This window comes from Hemicordylus capensis, chromosome 2, assembly GCF_027244095.1.
Source record: "Hemicordylus capensis ecotype Gifberg chromosome 2, rHemCap1.1.pri, whole genome shotgun sequence".
Lineage (NCBI taxonomy): Eukaryota > Metazoa > Chordata > Lepidosauria > Squamata > Cordylidae > Hemicordylus > Hemicordylus capensis.
Window position 1 is genome coordinate 380,103,612 of NC_069658.1, and position 18,759 is coordinate 380,122,370.

An 18,759-nucleotide genomic window follows, 5' to 3' on the forward strand; every position below is an offset into this window, starting at 1 on the left:
GAACACCATACAAGCCATAAACACCTGGGCTATACCTGTTATCAGATACACTGCAGGAATAATAGACTGGACCCAGGCAGAGCTAGAGACGCTGGATCGTAAGACCAGGAAAATAATGACCATCAATCATGCTCTGCACCCCTGCAGTGATGTCGATAGACTATACCTCCCTCGCAGCTCAGGTGGAAGAGGAATGCTGCAAGTCCATCAAACAGTAGAGGAGGAGAAAAGAGGCCTTGAAGAATATATAAGGGACAGTGAAGAAGATGCACTTCAAATGGTCAATAACAAGAAACTATTCAACACCAATGAAACAAAGCAGGCCTACAAGAAAGAACAAGTCAAGAACCGAGCAGAAAAATGGAAAAAGAAGCCCCTGCATGGTCAATATTTGCACAATATAAGTGGAAAAATCAGACATCACCAAGACCTGGCAATGGCTTAAGAATGGCAACTTGAAGAAAGAAACAGAGGGTTTAATACTGGCTGCGCAAGAACAGGCACTAAGAACAAATGCAACAGGAGCCAAAGTCGAAAAGTCAACAACAAACAGCATGTGCCGCCTTTGTAAAGATGCAGATGAAACCGTGGACCACCTAATCAGCTGTTGTAAAAAGATCGCACAGACTGACTACAAACAAAGGCATGACAAGGTAGCAGGGATGATACACTGGAACATCTGCAAAAAATACAAGCTACCTGTAGCCAAAAATTGGTGGGAACATAAAATTGAAAAAGTTGAAGAAAATGACTACATTAAAATATTATGGGACTTCCGACTACAGATAGACAAACATCTGCCACACAATACACCAGATATAACTGTAGTCGAGAAGAAAGAAAAACAAGTTAAAATAATTGACATAGCAATACCAGGGGATAGCAGAATAGAAGGAAAAGAAATAGAAAAAATCACCAAATAAAAAGATCTACAAATTGAAATTGAAAGGCTGTGGCAGAAAAAGACCAAAATAATCCCAGTGGTAATTGGCGCCCTGGGTGCAGTTCCAAAAGACCTTGAAGAGCACCTCAACACCATAGGGGCCACAGAAATCACCATCAGCCAATTACAAAAAGCAGCTTTATTGGGAGCAGCCTATATTCTGCGAGGATATCTATAACAATTGACAATAAAATTCAGCCATCCCAGGTCCTTGGGAAGGACTCGATGTCTGGATAAAACAAACCAGTCAATAACACCTGTCCGACTGTGTAAACAAGAAATAATAATAAAAAAGAGGCCTTGAAGAATATATAAGGGACAGTGAAGAAGATACACTTCAAATGGTCAATAACGAGAAACTATTCAACACCAATGAAACAAAGCAGGCCTACAAGAAAGAACAAGTCAAGAACTAAGCAGAAAAATGGAGAAATAAGCCCCTGCATGGTCAATATTTGCACAATATAAGTGGAAAATCAGACATCACCAAGACCTGGCAATGGCTTAAGAATGGCAACTTGAAGAAAGAAACAGAGGGTTTAATACTGGCTGCACAAGAACAGGCACTAAGAACAAATGCAATAAGAGCCAAAGTCAAAAAGTCAACAACAAACAGCATGTGCCACCTTTGTAAAGAAGCAGATGAAACCGTGGACCACCTAATCAGCTGTTGTAAAAAGATCGCACAGACTGACTACAAACAAAGGCATGACAAGGTAGCAGGGATGATACACTGGAACATCTGCAAAAAATACAAGCTACCTGTAGCCAAAAATTGGTGGGACCATAAAATTGAAAAAGTTGAAGAGAATGAAGATGTAAAAATATTATGGGACTTCCAACTACAAACAGACAAACATCTGCCACACAATACACCAGATATAACTGTAGTCGAGAAGAAAGAAAAACAAGTTAAAATAATTGACATAGCAATACCAGGTGATAGCAGAATAGAAGGAAAAGAAATAGAAAAAATCACCAAATACAAAGATCTACAAATTGAAATTGAAAGGCTGTGGCAGAAAAAGACCCAAATAATCCCAGTGGTAATTGGCGCCCTGGGTGCAGTCCCAAAAGACCTTGAAGAGCACCTCAACACCATAGGGGCCACAGAAATCACCATCAGCCAATTACAAAAAGCAGCTTTATTGGGAACAGCCTATATTCTGCGAGTATATCTATAACAACAACAACATTGACAATAAAATTCAGCCATCCTAGGTCCTTGGGAAGGACTCGATGTCTGGATAAAACAAACCAGTCAATAATACCTGTCTGACTGTGTAAACAAGAAATAATAATTCAATTTCTATACTGCCCTTCCAAAAATGGATCAGGGCAGTGATGTTAAAATATACTTTTAACATCAAAAGCATCATCAAAAAGCATTAATACATATACAAAGCAAGGGAGGGTATATTTAGGATGGAGGTATCAAATGGAAATCACACTATGATTTATTTCAAAATCTAAAGTGTAGGATGAACTTTGCCTCCCTGCCCATTAAACCAGTTTGCCCCATTTATGCCCCGCCCCTCTCATTCATTCAATTCATTCATTTCTGGGGCTGCCACTGAGACTTGCAGGATCTTTGTTTTTTAAACAAACTCCCAAGGTCCAGCATACAGTAGCTGGTGGGCAGAGGCAGATGCAAAATTATGGACCGGGTCTCACGATCAGTGAGACCCGGTTCCTAGCGGTGAGCGGGAAGAGCGGGCTAAGCCCGCTCTCCCCACTCACGAGTGGGCAGGGAGCCCTGGGCAGCCGGATCGGCCACCCATACGATGCCCGGCTCCGAGATGGAGCTGGCAGGGGTTGGGGAGCTCGGGGGCCGCACAGCCCCCGGAAGCCCCAGTATGCCCTGCGCGAGTGTTCAGGGCATACTGGGGAGACCCTTGAGCCGGGAGGCTGCCTTTAAGCCTCCTGGCCGGGGGTCTACTCAGGAGTAGCCGCGGCTACTCATAAGCAGATAGCCCGGGTTTGCGGAGTGCTCGCTCTGCAAACCCGGGCTAAGGGGCGGGCTACAGGAGCGGGTTAGCCGCTCCAGAACCACCAGGCTCGGCTGCGAGCCTGGTGGTCCTTATGATCACAAAAATCGGGCTAGGATTTTCCTAGCCTGATTTTTGTTATCGTAAGAATAGCCCCTATGACTGGGAAGATGGTGGAGCTACCGCCCTATGAGCCATACAATCGGATGACCTGCATATTCAAGAACAATGTAGAGAAACATTTTTAAAGCATATTTGTTGTAGCAGTGGTTAAAGCAGTTGGGACTCTGAATCCCTTTTGTCCACCCCTGATTTAGTTCACACAATGGAGGGGGAAACAGTCCACGGCTTATATTAACACATGCATAAACCATGTTTAAGATAAGCTTGGGAGGTGGTGGAAAATATTGTTGTAAGCATTCATATACTAGGGGTAGCAGTTCAAAAACAAAACAAATGTACATGGAAAAGAAGGATTAAAATGAGGGATTTCACTCCCAAACATTCAGCCTGTGTTCAGAGTACTCTACAAGCCACAGCTCCACAAACCAAACTTTCCACAAGACCTGAAATGCAATTCTGGTTTCCACATTTTCAACAAACAAGCAACCAGTCGCTTTCTGTTTCTTGTTTTCTCCCTCTGTCAGCCATCATACAACTCAGGCTACATTTGCCTGCTTTCCAGGAACATCGTAAGAAATGCACCAGAGTTATATTTCTATGGAAGTAGCTGCCTCTTTGCATGGTTATGGGATAGCTACCAGATGTGTGTATCGTAGCTGATTAAATAGAGTGGCAGGAAGGAGAGAGGCTGGGGTGGGGGCTGAGAAGTTCTTGGCTGTGCTATTTGAAGGCAATGAGGAAATCATCGCTGCAATGCTGTTTTCACTGTGTTCTGGAGTCAGGGATGGGGAACTTTACAAGCACTTTAACTCATGTTTCACGGTTTAGTGCATGAATAAGATGAAGAAGTTCAATACTGAGTGGTTCAAACAAAAAAGGGCTACATGACAATCTCACTTACAGGGCTAATCTGTGCCCTTTAGTTTAGTTTGATGAGTGCCTATGCCCATTTAGGGCATCTCCTCTCCACAAACCATCTATAAGCTGAACTAAGCCTGCCTTCATCCTTCCCATGTCCTTCAGAAGGGAAGCAAAGCAGGGTCTGACAACCTAAGAACATGGATAATACACCCTCTCTCCTGTCTGTATGCCCTTGTGCCCCATTGTACCCTTCAAAAGAAAAATGTCTCAGATGCTAAGATTCCAAAAAGAAGCTGGAGACATTCATATGCAGGTGTGTCCTCAAGGATAATCATGCTAAAACACCTTGAAATAAGATTCATCAGACTTTCTATCAATAATAAGGTGCGCTGTTAATGTTCCTCAAACTTCTTAAACCACTTTTAAAATTTAACTCTGGGACACCGCCAACCCAGTGCCAAAGGCTAATTGAAAACAGTGGTCGACATCCAGACCAAGGAAGCACTTGTACTACATGAGAAGCAGCAGTGTTTCCAATGAGTTCCCGACTTATGCAGGTGCGGTGCTTGCATGGGGAAGGGGTGAATGTTGATGATCTCTCCTTCCCCTGGAAGCACTCTGTATCACCCAAAAATATGTTCCTGAAGGCTACATAGCCCTCCGGGGCATATTTTCATATGGCAAAGCGCACTTCTGAGAGAAGGGGAGGCTGTCGAAATTTACCTCCCACATGTTATTGCCACTGCTGAATTTGTCAAGGCCATTGGGAGCACTGCCACTTTTCACATAGCACTTTACCTAGTCTGAATGCCAGCCACTGTTAGCAAGCATGCTTCCTCCTGTTTATCTCACCCCCCACTTTCTTGCCTGGCTCCAATTCCACTAACCCCAACACTAATCTATCACTCTGTGAGGAATAGTGCCATGATGTTTTAAAGTTTGGCCAGTTTGACATCACTCATTTCCATGTTTTAAAGGGCCAAGCTCCGTATTGAGGGAATTATCAGTGCTTGTATTTATTTTTCTTGTGTGGATTCTTTTGTTGTACGGATAATTTTTTTCTCTCTCTCTCCACCATTCCAATTCCTATAAAATATTCCTGAATTGCTCTTGAGAATTTCCCAAGTCTTTCCAGAGAAGTGACAGGTAGAAATACTATCCTCTTCTGAAATCTCCAATGCTAAATATTTGCAGTTAAGCAAAAAATGCATTTATTCAAGATATTAGCATGAAGATTGAAAACCTGATGGGAATGTTGAGAAAATTATCTGAACTTTCTCCTTGGGGGAACCTTGAAGACCATGGTTGACATGAGGAGGAAAATTACTCAGAGTAGATCCATAAAATAAAAAGAACACATAGGGCATATTTCAATGGAACTATTTTGACTACAGTCATCCTTCGCCAATTTGTGGTTTTCCCAATCGCACGACTGAGAAATTGTGACCAGTCTCACCAGCCGTAACCCGAGTATCCACAGTCTGGTAAGTTTTTTTGTGATTTGGGGGTGGGTTGTGATTTTGGGGGATTCAGAGGTTCAATCCGCTAATTCCTCTTGCTGATCCTGCTGACTACTCGCAATTTAAAGTGATTTTTACCAATGGGGGATGGGGTCAAAAGTGCTTTTAGAGATTTGGGTGTGTGTGTGTGTGTGTCAAAAATATCCAGAGGTTCAATCTGTGCACTCCTCTTGATGACTCTTGGCAATTTTAAGAGAATTTTGGTGATTTTTGAGCATTTTTTCTTTTTTCTTTTGTCTTTTCGCAACCATGGTGCCCCTAATCCACTGTTTCCCATAAACCTTATTGCCTTGCCAACCGTGAATTTGCCAACAGCGAGGTTTTGCCAGAATCGAACCTAAACGGTTGGCAAGGGATGGCTGTGATTTCCCTTATCATGTAGGCCCTTGAAATCTGGAGAGCATTTCTGATTTGGAGAAATTTCTCCACATCCAGCCGTATCATTGGAGGTGGATAATCTTTTCTCAAATCCTGAATGTCAAAGTTTTAAAAGAGGTGAGATAAAGAAGCATCTTTTTGGCTATTTCCTGATCCCACATGTCAAATGCCAGCGTGGTGTAGTGGTTAGAGTGCTGGACTAGGGCCAGGGAGACCCGAGTTCAAATCCCCATTCAGCCATGAAACTAGCTGGGTGACTCTGGGCCAGTCACTTCTCTCTCAGCCTAACCTACTTAACAGGGTTATTGTGAAAGAGAAACTCAAGCATGTAATACACCGCTCTGGGCTCCTTGGAGGAAAAGCGGGATATAAATGTAAAATAAAAATAAAATAAAATAAAAAATAGAAGCTTAGCTGCGGTAGAGCCCAGAAAACACATATGATTTGATGCCAGATTGATATGCTCTGAAACAAAGGCAGGGGCTTATCTATGGTAGGGCAGGCAGGGCACGTGCCCCGGGCACCACTTGAAAGGGAGCGCCATTTTTTAAAATGGAAAAAAATGGCTGCCGATAACAAAATGGCCACTGTGCATGCTCAGATGGCCTCTGTGAGGCCCTAGGCCATGACAGGCCTTGCAGATGCCAATTGAGCATGAGCAGTGGCTATTTTGTTTTTGGTGGCCATTTAAAAAAAAATTTTTTTTTAAAATGGCCAAAGCACATGCTCAAATGGTCCCTGCAAGGCCCTCAGCTTGGGACGGGCTGCAGTGGTGAATTAAGAGGCCAGTGGGGGGAGGGGAAACCTTTGCAGACTCCACACCCCATGGCCTGTAGGAAGCCCCCCGAAAGGGCTACAGGTTAAAAAAAAAAATTTAAATTTAATATAATGTAAGTCACTGTACACATATTCAGTTTGGCACTATGTACAGAGAATCAGGGCTTGTGAATACTGAGCTGAAGCTTTTGAGCTAGGATTGTATTCATTTGCTCTTACTTTGCTTCTTGTGATAAGTGAGTTAAATGTGATGTCTTAATAATATGGCTATTAATGGTGAGTTTGTCTTTGAATCAGTGTGAAATCCTTTGTATTAAGCCCCTCTGGGAGTTTCTTGCTCTCTTTCTCTCATTTTAACTGTCTTTCTGAAATACTAGAATTTATTCCAAGCAGTGATACAGCTTACTTTGCATATCCTTTAATTATTTTGAGAGTATCTGGGAAAAGTCAAATTCTCCATTTATTTTTAAAACTTATGTAATAGTGATGCTACAATGCATAGTAGGGAATTAGACAGGCACTTCTGTTTAGTTTTCCAAGTACACCTCCACATAGTATTTGGGTATTTCATGAGCCTCAGCATACTGAAATTTGTAGTTTCCCAGCATTTTTTTGGTCTGGCTACGTCCACTGCTAAATAGTTTTTGAAATATTAAAAGATTAATGAGCTTGACTTGTATTTTTCAGCTGATATTATGGTAGAGTTATCTGAAAGATGGGTGTCAGATGTTTGGACAGGGGGCACAATTTCAGTGCTTGCCCTAGGCGCTATTTTCCCTAGATACGCCTCTGAACAAAGGATATGCACAGCATGCACATGTACACACACACACACACACACGTATATGTTTATATTATGTATATATTATGTATGTATGTATGTATGTATGTATAAACACATACACACTATATATATATATAGTTATAATTTATAGAGTTATAGGGTTATATATATAATCTCAGACCTTGCTTGCTATTCCCCTCTTAGCCACGTAGTGTAAGAAAGTAGCCACCTAAGTCATCTTGCTTTTTGCTATTTTAAGCTATTTTAATTGACTTCTCTTGCATGATGAATTACTTTGTTTTAAATAGTAGTTTTGACTAAATCTGCTTTGCACCCACCTTTTAGAAAATAGTCTGATTAGATCAACTGGTGTCATGCTCATTTTCTAAGGCAATTTTGAACCTTGGCTGGGCCGGGTTAGCAGATCCTAAGCCTTAAAGCAGTTCTTCTTCCACCACTTGTATTTATTTCATAGCATCCCAGTTGGCCCTAATAAATTTGATGACAACAGTTATGGAATTAGTCATTGCCAGCTAGTTAAAATCCTGTACAAACTTGGTCTTTGTGCTTGACTGCCATGTAAGCGGGGGATGAAATTAAAAGTGGTACAAAGCAGATACAAACCAGTTACATGCCCCAGCCAGGCTCTTTGGGCCTAGGAAAGAGGAGGGAAGTTGGGGCAGAGGTAATGAAGTTTGGCTGGCTGCTCTAGGCATTAACCTGAAGGGCAACTCCTTCTTCACAGTTGTTACTTGAAGAGGCACTTCGCTCTGGTTTTCAGAAAGAGAGCGCTTCTGTGAATGAAGGGGAAGACGCTGCCCAAGTTTTGCTTGTCCTTCTACAAGATCTCAGCACTTACCACCCTTTGTGACTTTTAGCTCCCTGGGGGATCCTATCTCCCAGTTTTATAACTGAGACCCATGGGCATTTGTAAGAACGGAGGAACTGTAGGAGTGTCATTTCTAAGAAACTTCACTGAGGTAGAGACAGGGGCATCGCTGCAATAATCAAGTGGGGGTGCAAATATCCCTGGGCCCCTGAAGGAGGGGGGCCCACCAGCTGGGCAGCAGCTTACTTTTTGCTCTCCCCCTTGCACCTCTCTGAAGTAGTAGTGAGGGAGGCAGGGAGTGGGACCCATCTTCACCTTTTGACCCAGGACCCACTCCAACCTTACTACACCCCTCGTTAGAGATTAAGGCCATTCATATGACCAAACAGTGGGAGGGGGAGACCTTGAGGGAAGGCAGTAGCCTACTCGCCTTCCCCCTCACAACCAGAGCTCATCTTCCGCCCATGTGCCCACATGAGCATCACGGGAAGCAGTATGGCAATTCGTCATCTCGGAGAGACCACGTTACTCCTTTACTGATGGAGCTACACTGGCTGCCAATAGGTTTCCGGACAAAATACAAAGTACTGGTTATAACTTATAAAGCCCTCAACAATTTAGGCCCTGGGTATCTAAAAGAGCGTCTTCTTCACTACCAGCCCCACCGCCCATTGAGGTCATCTGACGAGGTCCGTTTCCAGTTACCGCCAACTTGTTTGGTGGCTACACAGAGACAGGCCTTCTTGGTCGCTGCCCCAAGATTGTGGAATACGCTCCCTGCTGAGATACAATCCTCCCCATCTCTGGCAATTTTCAAAAAACACCTGAAAACCCATCTTTTCGCCTAAGCTTTCTCAGCTTCCTAAATTTTTTAGGTTTTAAGCTCTGGTTTATTTTTAAATTGTTTTAAGTTTTTTGTATATGTTTTAAACTTGTTTTATGCTATTGTTAACCATCCAGAAACGAAAGTTTGGGGCGGTGTACAAATTTGATGAATAAATAAATAAATAAACAAATAAATAAATGAAAGGCAGGGGAAGGAAGTCAGGCTGCCAGTTATCCCACAATGCACCATGGAAGCAGCATGGTACACTGGGAAAGTGTCATGTTGCTAGGCCACTCCTTCCCCAGGCTCTATGGCCAAGATGGCTGCCAGCATCCCAGGAGCAGCTGCCAGTCCACACAACTAGGCAGTGAGGTTGGAGGTGTGCACCTGTCCTCCTTCCTCACTTTTAGCCTGGGTTTAAAAGCAGGGTTACCTAGGTAGGGCTGGTCATGTGAATGACCTCAATATCTCTTGTATAAAACAGGTATTTAAAATCAGGTACGTTTCCTAACAACTATGTATTCCATTAAGGGGGTGAGATCTTAGGAGTCTAGCACTAAGGATGGCATTTCTTAGGGGCAAGAGCTGTAGCTGTGGAAAAGAATTGGCCAATAGCACTCTAAGGCAGTGAGGACCCAGTACAGTTGTTGGCACCAGGTTAGCATTAAGGCTGCTTCTGTTTCTCTAATGTTCTTGCTGTAAAAGCAAATGCTGGATGCAGCTGAGGAAAGAGCCCTTTCATTGCTAATTTGACAGGCACCAAGGTGGTCCCTAGCAACTATTGTACACACTGTTGCAGGCAAATCCTGAAAACGATGAAGACCTAATGAGAGGCATTTTAATATAATGAAGGACTAAGGGGCATTTTGTGAATAACGTTAGAATTGGGAACCGATGTGTCAGTCAGGGTGTACCTGAGACTGAGAGGTGTGATTGGGGTCATAAGAACATAAGAACAGCCCTGCTGGATCAGGCCCAAGGCCCATCTAGTCCAGCATCCTGTTTCGCACAGTGGCCCACCAGATGCCGCTGGAAGCCACAGACAGGAGTTGAGGGCGTGCCCTCTCACCTGCCATTACTCCCCTGCAACTGGGTCAATGTGCTTCAAGTTCTGGCTTGCCCCAAATTCATGTCACCAGTGGCTCTGTGGTGTCTTTACCTACTGGGATGACTGCCCACTCACATTCCAGTTCCTTCTCTCTATGTATGGTACAGAACTCTGCAATGCCAGGACAAATGGTGTCCATGTGGTAAACCTAACTCAGCCATTGGAGACTGCAGCGCATACACACCAGTGGCTTCCTTGCACATTAGTTCTCCTGATTACGAGCACACAATGGGTACTGTCTGTGGAAGAGGAAGCTTATTTTACTGTTGTCATTTTGTGGTCAGCTCTTGCCAGCCATTCAAATTCAGCACTACCTTTGGGGGTTTTGTTTGTTTTTCATTGCATCTTAATCCTACCAGGACTTAATTTCAGCAAGGACCAAACCCGAGAACCTGTTTTAATATTAGGCCTGAGACCAGGGCTGTAGTTGTGGCAGGTGGGAGAAGCCTGGAAGCTAATGATGCAGGGAAGAGACCTGGAGCATTGGTGAGCTGGAATATATGGACGCCTCGCTTTCTGATACTTACAGAGATATAAGGAAAATCATGCAGGCAGACAGTATTCTCCTAACTAATCATCAACATAAATCTGTTCCCAGTAATTTAGTTTTATTAATAAGTCACATTATTTATATTTGACTACTTGGAATTTGCTGTTCTACATTCATTTGCAGTGCCCCTCCATCACCAAACCACCACTCAAATCAAATGACTCGGACTTGTAACTGTGTGTGTGTGTGTGTGTGTGTGTGTGTGTGTGTGTGTGTGTGTTTTAAATCTATTCTGCCTTTTGGTCACACTCAAGGAACCCCCAAGCTGCTTCTAACAAAGTTTAAGCAGGAAAATCAGTAGATAAAAAGAAGATAGACAATGATCAATTCATAAGCTAGAGCCAGCATTACAGAGCACAACAAAGAGCCCCTCCTCACAAATAAATGGCAAGATGGAACAGATGGATCTTAACCATTTACTCAAAAGCTGGCAATAAGGGAGCCATCTGGGCCTCACAAGGCAGAGAGTGTTCCATAATCTGAGTGCCTCCTTTTCTGAGAGGAGGAGAATTGACTTGTGATAGCTGCAAGCATTATTTGTCCCCTTTGCTAAGCAAGGTCTGCTCTGGTTTGCATTTGGATGGGAGACAACATGTGAGCTCTGTAAGATATAGGGCTATAGTTCAATGGAAGAGCAGAGGGTCCCAGGTTCACTCCCTGGCATCTCCAGATAGGGTTGGCAGAGACTCCTGCCTGTAACCTTGAAGAGCTGCTGCCAGTCATTGTGGACAATACTGAGCTACGTGGACCAATTAAATGGTCTGATTCGATATAAGGCAGCTTGCTATGTCCCTGTGTCCTATGTCCCAGCCAGTAAGACCTCTGATCTCTCTCTGTAAAATAATATTAGTTCACTGCTGAATATGTTAACTTTTGCTTTTGCTTTTGTAATTAAATAAACAACCCACAAAGATAAGGACAACTCCTTCAGGCAGGTTTAAGCCCCAGGCCCCCAGCATCTCTCATTTTACAAACTAAGGGGTCACATTATTTCTATCTGTGGCTGTTGTGTATGAAGCTATTTGCCAGGTGCTAGCCACTTGTAACCTGACTGCAAGGACAAGGTGATTGCAATTATGCAGCAGAGGAACCCATCACCTTCAGTATCCAGGTACTTGATGAGGCATTCTTAATACATGCCTGAATATCCAATCAGAAACATGAGGAAGTAGTAATGTTCACTTTCCCCTATGGCCAGATGCTACAAATGACTGGTTCCCCTACAACAGGACTGCACAATGTCGGCCTTCCAGCTGTTGTTGGACTACAACTCCCATCATCCTCAAGCACAGTGGCAAATAGTCAGGTTAGTGGGAGTTGTAGTCCCACAGCAGCTGGAGGGCCAAAGTTGTGCAGCCTTGCCCTACAAGGCTGCAGTAACCCCACCGTGAGTTACAAGTTGTCACATCCACATATTTATATGTTTTTTTGTGTCACTGGTATATGGTTGTGTTACGGGTATATGGACACATGGTATATGATTGTTTGTATCCAGATGCTGTCACTGCTGAAAAACAAGAGCTATCACTTAGGTCTCTAGGAGGGACCTTTAGGCATGGCCATTGTAACTAGCTTTCCCTCATCAATCTGTCAGTGCAAGATAATTGTTTCCTCTATTTGTGAAGAGGGATGTCCACATGTAGACATTCCTCACAGGCTGTGCCACTGGCCTTCTCAGCGTCTTCCCACTCACCAGTTCCTTCCCCAGTTGGCTCCTCCTTCCTCCACGCTGCTGCCATTCTTTGCTAGTTCCCACAGGACATTCTAAGAAGCCTAAGTGTTTTTTCGAACCTTGGAGGAGAAACTACTTACAATCTCATGCAAATCTCCTCCTCTGCTTTTATCCACCTGTGAAAGTAGACCACTAGTATGCAGATATCTTGTACTTATTAAAACATACGAACACTGTCTTAGACTGGCTGCTTAAAGCAGATTTTGAAACATGGCTAAAATCCACATACAGGCTTGAAATGGGTCCAGTGAACCACAAAGAGACGCAGTGACACAAATACGGTTCCAATTGTCCAGCATGTTTGTTAGGAAAACCACCACCAATGAATGCTTGTTCTAAACCTTTCTTGCAGAAAGATACAAGAAAAGCCGCAGAGCCAGATCCATACACACACTGAGCTATTTCCCAAGTTAGGATGGGGCATGGAACACAGCTGTCCAGTTCTGTGCAGCTGTTGCATTTCTGTTTGGTGAGCTCAGTCGAGGTTCTGTAGAAACCTTCTCTTAAAATAAGGACACCTGGCAACACTACTGAGATCATTTAAAAAATATATATTTCTAGATGACAGCCTCACCAACACGTGCGACCTGGCCCAACCCTGGCACACACAGTCACATCCCCTCTGCAGGCGCCAGGGCCATACAGGTTCCAACAGGCCTTGGCAGCCAGCTCCTCTCCCACCCCTGAAATGCCTGTTGGCACACCCTTGGCTTCTTTCCCAAAGTCTGTCTCCTGGGGGCTACTGCCTGCTCCTCCTTCCAACAAACAGGCTCACTAGGTGTGCCACTCTTGTCCAACTGGGTGCTACTGTAGCTGCATAGCCCTTCAGATCTCTGTTCTGGGACAGCATCCTCAGATGACCTGCAAAATAAGCATCAAGAAAGCAACACTCCTTGCCTGCTCAGTCCTAAACTGTGGCAGCAGCATTGCTATACTGCTATATCGGATTCTCAAGAAGTGACATCTAGGCATTATATGGTTGCAGAGATGTCATGGACAACCCTGTCCTTACCAGCGCCCTGTCTTAGATCCATCTGTCCCATCACAAGCTCAACCTCTGTTCTAGGTAAAAAAAGAGGGCTTTGCATGGCCCTAGCCTGTGTTTGCATGGAGTCCTTGGAGGCATGCAGTCTGTCTCACTCCAATTGCAGAGGCGGCCAGAGAAGGTTAATCCCTGGCTTAGGGTTCACATTCCCCAGAGGCTCTGTACCAACCATGTGATACACATACCTCAGTCTAGAAGGTAAGAGGATTAAATGGTCCAGGCATGTCCAATTAAAGCTCTACAAGCAGAGAACACGTGATGGTGAGAGCTGCAGTCTGGACTACCCCTCCGGGAGAAAAGCATAAACTTGCAACTTCACGGCCCCAACAGCCAGATCCTAAACTGCCACTCCCCAATCATATATTTTCAAGACAAGGCATGTAATGCTGAGTCTGTCTTACTTGACTCTGTTGCCACCTGCAGGTTAGATGGGAAAGGTGCCTCTGCAGGTCATTGACTCTGGCAATAAGGACAGACATACTTTCTCTTCTCCCATCCTCATGCCCCAATCCCTCTCTTTTACATACAGTATTATATGCTCTAAGATACTCTGGGTGACTTCTTCAGTCTCACTATAGGATCCTAAGGTGTCACTGTGAACTCTCATCACAACTGGCTAGCCAGCTTGTTTGGGCTGATTCAGACATTCAGCCTACTGGTCAATTCATACAAGTGGCAAAGCCCAAGCAACCATCACTGAATATCTGAATCAGCCCTCTAATATCCAAGGAGGTAAGGAATGGAAAAAACCCTCCAAAGTAACAATTCACTATAAGGAAACAGTCACTAAAAGAGGAGTTTCAAATCAACCTTCACCTGGTGGTCGTAATAATGTGTTTAACAGATGTTACTATGTATATTTACTCAAAAGAAAGCCCCATGGAATTAATTGATGCTTACTTCCAAGTAAGTGGGCACCAAATTGCAGCCTGACACCATAATCCTATGCATTTTCAAAGAGTAGCTCTGTTAGTTTATTGCAGCAAACATAACAGTTTCTGGCACTTTCAAGTCTAAATGGGTTATTGCAGCATCTGCTGTATGCTTACACAGAAGTAAGGCCCACTGTTCCATAGGCCTGACTCCTTAATAAGTCTATTTCAGACTCAGCTTTAAGTTCCTACGACCTTCTGCTTTGCAGCACACAGTGGTTCTCTCATTTGGCTGGATCTTGCTCATGTGCTTTTAAAAATAAGAAGAAAGAGCAGAAAACTGCTAGTCTGTGTTAACTGAAAGTTGCAGCATGCTTTACACATCTCAACCTCCACATCTCTCTCACACACCAAAATGGAATCTGCCAAGGAAATCATCCCAGCTCTCAGTGAGTAGATGCATTTCCTCCCTGAAAGCCCTCCACCTCACCCACACCTGCCCATACCAGTAAGAACATGCCTATTTCAATGCAGCGCTTTAAAAGACTGAACTGTGCACTTGCTGTCATAGTAATGGGACGGGGCTGGGCTGGGCTGTCCAATTTGACTGTAGGGCTGATAAACCATCTAGGAGAATCACTGGGCTGCCACTTTCACCCTGAGAGACACCCCAGTTTGTCCTTAGCCTGCTGTATCAGAAGGTACCCACCGGAACTGCATTTATATGTTTAATCTTGCCTACAACTCTTTTCCTGCTAAACCTATTTCTTTTTCTTTGATAAACATTTGGCTTATTACAGTTGGACATGAAGTAACTCATGCTTAATTGTTAGAGGCAGAGGTGAATTGGTCAGTTTGTGGGGGAATGTTCTGTTGCTTCAAAGGCTGAGGCCCACTTCAGACACTCTCACATGTCTAGCCTCAAAAAGCTCTGGGTCCAGTGTTCCCTCTAAGGCATGCACACATGCCTGCGCTCACAAGTTTTTTTTTATGTCCACTCAGTTAATTTTAGAGCCCGCTCAAGATGAATCAGGAAGGCCCCACTCTGAATGCATTGTGTGCACACAGTGCCTTGAAACTCTCACCCAGAACAAAACTCATTCTGCACACAGATGAAAAAAAATTGAGAGAACACTGTCTGGATCTAGAAGCAGACAGTTCTGCTATCATCATCATCATCATCATCATCATCATCAGATATTTATATACCACTTTTCAACAAAAGTTTCCAAAGTGGTTTACATAGAGAAATAATACATAAATAAGATGGATCCCTGTCCCCAAAGGGCTCACAATCTAAAAAAGAAACATAAGGTAGACACCAGCAACAGTCATTGGAGGTACTGTGCTGGGGGTGGATAGGGCCAGTTGCTCTCCTCCTGCTAAATAAAGAGAATCACCATGTTAAAAAGATGCCTCTTTGCCCAGTTAGCAGACTGCCCCCAGAAACTAAGTCCTAATAGGAGATTTCTAATGACTTGGAGCAGTTTAGTGTCAGAATATTTATTTTGAGGTGAGCCAAGTGGAACAAAGTTTGCTTGTGGCAGGCGAGGGATGAGGCCTCGGTGACTCTGACCTGGCCTGACCAGGCTAGGTTACCTAAGGAGTACATACCATAAACAGCTGAGGATTCATATATCTTGTGAAGGGACAATTTGTTCCATGGACCCCCTCAAACAATAGGTTTACATCAGGGCTGCTCAACTTTGGCCCGCCTGCAGCTGTTGGCCTACAATTCCCATAACCCCTGGCCATTGGCCACTGTGGCTGGGGATTATGGGAGTTGTAGTCCAAAAACAGCTGGAGTGGGGGGGCTAAGTTGCAGGCCTGGTTTGCATGAAGGCTGCTTTGTTGCACCTGGCAGCAGTTGCTGCCTTTGAGAACAGTTATTGTACATAGCCTCCCTTCTGAAAGCCCTGTGTGAAAACTCTATTCTGGACCTCCTAGTGAAGCATGTGGGCACACACTGGACACTCCCCCACCTCCCCTGCCAAGGCTGGGCAGCAGCAGTCCAGAGCACTGCTGGCACATGACCATCCGGGTAAACCTCGACCAGTTTGGGGAAGACTCATGTGGGCAGTAAAGCAGCTGCAGGCCAGAGTGCTTTATGGCAGCTGTGCTGGCTGCTACTGTCTTCTAACAATACAAAACACCTGCCACTTCTGCATCTGTCCCACAGTGATGGGATAAGAGCATGGCACTATTTATTTATTGAATTATCTATCTATCTGTCTAGATGGCAGCAGCCAGCATAGCCACCATGAAGTGCTCTGGTTCATGGATTCGCTCGCTGCCACCAGGCCCTTAACCAAGTTGGGCACTGGGTAGGGCTGGGTCATGGACCTTTTGATGGTCCCTCACCCACTGCCCAGTTTGGCTAACCTGATGTTTGCCCCGCCATCACAGAAGGGGCAATTCTAAGCTCATTTTTAATAGTGAGTGTGGCACAGTGAGAATGGCTCAGTATGCATAAATTGCTGGCCAGTATTGCTGGCCACCAACCTCCCAAGCGGAGAAGGCACATGAAGAGAGAGATGCATAAAGTACCACCACCAGTTCACCACACAGTAGTTGTAATGATCCAAGCGGGGGGGTGGGTGGGCGGGATACAAAATCCCTTCTCTAGCTGTGAAGAGTCCCTCCCAGGTAGGCTGCCACCACCCACTTTTTAATATGAGCAGATTCACCCTTCCAAGGGAATGTTCTGGGAGAGTAAAGTTGAAATCTCCCCCCACCCACAAGGAAGGCTTGAGCAGCCTTAGGCCTTCAAGAACGTGTGACATGGGCAGGACCCATAAGGAGTGGCACTCTTTAACAACAAGGATTTATTAATAATTGGATGATAAGGAAAACTATAGAGGCATCAACAATTGCAACTTCCATTCAAGTAAAATCCTTCCCCAAGAACCATGCCGTCAGATCCAGCGTGGTGTAGTGGTTAGAGTGCTGGACTAGGACCAGGGAGACCTGAGTTCAAATCCCCATTCAGCAATGATACTAGCTAGGTGACTCTGGGCCAGTCACTTCTCTCTCAGCCTAACCTACTTCACAGGGTTGTTGTGAGGAGAATCTCAAGTATGTAGTACACCAATCTGGGCTCCTTGGAGGAAGAGCGGGATATGAGTGTGTGTAAGTAAGTAAGTAAGTAAGTAAGTAAGTAAAGATCCAAGCACTTAAACAATAATAAATTCCCTGACTAGCTAAACTGGTCCCTCTCCTTCCTACTTACTTCCAGCTAAGGAACCCAGGCCAAGGCAGTTAGTCTCCCCTTTTCCTACAGTAGTTGCTAATCAGACCTCACTCAAAGGCCTCCAGGGAAGACCTGAACTCCTCTCTAGGTGTTATCCAGTAAACCCTAACGCTCACTCTGGATTGGGTCGCAAGGATTTTATTCTCCCAGGCTTTCTTCCTTATTTGGAGAAGCTCATGCTCCAAGCAGTTACTCTAATTGAGGTTTACTCCTCCCTCAAGCCTATCACTACCCTCCCTTTGTTTAAAACGAGGAGACCAGGGAGTGGAGGTGTTCACATCCTGCGACAAGTCAGGATGACAAATTACTACCGGTTTACCCAATGCCCTTAACTCGAAATAACTCAACCTAGTTACTTACTCCATGTCAGTGCAATCTAAAGAAGAAAAATGGTTAAGAACAATAAGATATCATTGATACTTTAAGTGGCCACCTAAAGAGCTAGGTACCTTGAGTGCCTCACTTTGTTAAAAACAAAATCTTCTCTCTCTCTCTCTGATGTATGTATGTATTTATTCATTTACACTTACCCACTTTGGTGATCACGTCATACCTCTGACAAAACCTCCTCCAGAACAAATTAGTTCATCTTTTTAAAATGCCAGAAGACACTAAATTATGAGAGTACTACTATTTGTATTTTATTTATGTACAGAGCAATGCAATAGAAAGTAAGTAATAGGTTAGATTAGTTAGTACATCCCAAATGTGAAACTTTACTGTCTTTGCTGCCACACAGTGGCAAACTATTGCTGCAACATCAGGACTGGAAAATTAACAAAACAAAAAGGAACAGAAAGGACCTAGAAATGATTGACAGAGTCAGATGAATAGGGGGCCTAAGGGGAAGACAGAATTGTGCAGGTCTCTGGGAGAGTGATCATTATCACCAGCTAAAAAGAAAAACAAGTTGATCTAGTAAGAACTAATCAGCCTACTTTCCTTTCACTGTCTCTACAACTGGACTAAATTTGCTCCAAATCAAGGTTCACAAGTTAGATCTCTTGCACCTCAAATTTTCATGCATCCACCACCTTGGATTGGGGTGGATGACATCATTACAAACTACACCATTGAGGTGTCCCTGTGTGTCACTCACTACAACTGTATCAAATTTAGTTCAAATCAGTTAGACAGTCCTAAGGTTAGTGCACTTGTGCCTCAAAAGTTCAC

The 18,759-nt window shown here is 44.1% G+C and overlaps 1 protein-coding gene across 1 annotated transcript in view; it reads right to left on the minus strand.

The window, feature by feature from the left end:
• Positions 1-13,669, minus strand: part of CAMSAP3 (calmodulin regulated spectrin associated protein family member 3) — an 83,207-nt gene extending 69,538 nt beyond the window's left edge. The window contains exon 1 of the mRNA XM_053297607.1: positions 13,650-13,669. The gene's annotated coding sequence lies outside the window, so the exon portion shown is untranslated. The remainder of the gene's footprint in view (positions 1-13,649) is intronic.
• Between the last annotated feature and the right edge of the window lie 5,090 nt (positions 13,670-18,759).